General features: G+C 30.5%; 1 protein-coding gene across 1 annotated transcript in view; it reads right to left on the bottom strand.

The window, feature by feature from the left end:
• Nucleotides 1-902: 902 nt before the first annotated feature.
• Clpp (ClpP caseinolytic peptidase, ATP-dependent, proteolytic subunit homolog) overlaps nucleotides 903-1,038 on the bottom strand; it is a gene marked incomplete at its 3' end in the record, with an annotated part of 30,101 nt that continues 29,965 nt past the window's right edge. Inside the window, 1 exon segment of the mRNA NM_001162009.1 lies at nucleotides 903-935.

Raw genomic sequence — 1,038 nt, 5'->3', positions numbered from 1 at the left:
TCAGTAACCCATATTATTTGATCCGGCAAAACATGTTTTTAAAGGAATTTTTCGATCGATTTTTTTCCGTGACACGTCCTCTTAAGGTCAACGGGCGCTCAGACACACACACGTTATTATTATACATTATATTCGTCTTGTATTATATTAATATATATGTAGGTATAGGTATACAATAATAATAATAATAAAATAGTTCGGGGGAGCTCGGACGGAGACTGGACGTCTGGACCGAACAAATCCTGCAGATGCGGTCCAATAATGTAAACCAATACACATAATATATTATGGGTAGGTGAGTAAATCGGCAGGCGGGCTGCGAGCAAAATATTATGTACCATAATTATTTATATTAATTTATAATAAATAACAATATTATTATGTACGTATATCGGTGGCCCGCAGACGAATAATATTGCGAGCGAAATTTTATCTATAATATTAAATTTACATATTATTATGCCATAATATTTTATAACATCTTCTTATGCAATAAGACATGGTTTTTACATTTTAGAGACATAACTTGACACGAAAAATTATAATAATATTATATAAGCAATAAAAAAAACAGTGATGAATGATGCTACATATTTACAGTGTTGAGACTTATCTAGATAAATATATTAATTATCTATTATCTTATCTAGATAAAAATCTAAATGTTATCTATTTATCTATCTTAGATGAAAACTCCAGTCATCTACTGTAATTTATCTAGATATGTTTTTTTATGTTTTAGAAATTATTTTTATTATTACCTATATTTAGGTTTCTGGTAATATTTACTATTTTAGTTTGTGTCGTCGCGCTTGTGATCGACGACGATCGGACGATAACAATTTCTGTTAGAGTCTATAAATTATTATTACTAGGTGATCATATAAGTACCTACATAACCATATAACTGAAAAAGAAATAACAATATAAAGTACCTAGTGAAGGAGCCCCGCACCAAGCCCGCATAACGAACTGTATACATATATCTTACTACTTTGATTCTTTTTCTCGCTCACTCTACCTATGTCGTACCCCTGA

The sequence above is a fragment of the Acyrthosiphon pisum genome, chromosome A2 (assembly GCF_005508785.2).
Source record: "Acyrthosiphon pisum isolate AL4f chromosome A2, pea_aphid_22Mar2018_4r6ur, whole genome shotgun sequence".
Lineage (NCBI taxonomy): Eukaryota > Metazoa > Arthropoda > Insecta > Hemiptera > Aphididae > Acyrthosiphon > Acyrthosiphon pisum.
The sequence above is the reverse complement of the archived record's forward strand: the minus strand, read 5'-3'. Positions and strand labels throughout refer to the sequence as shown.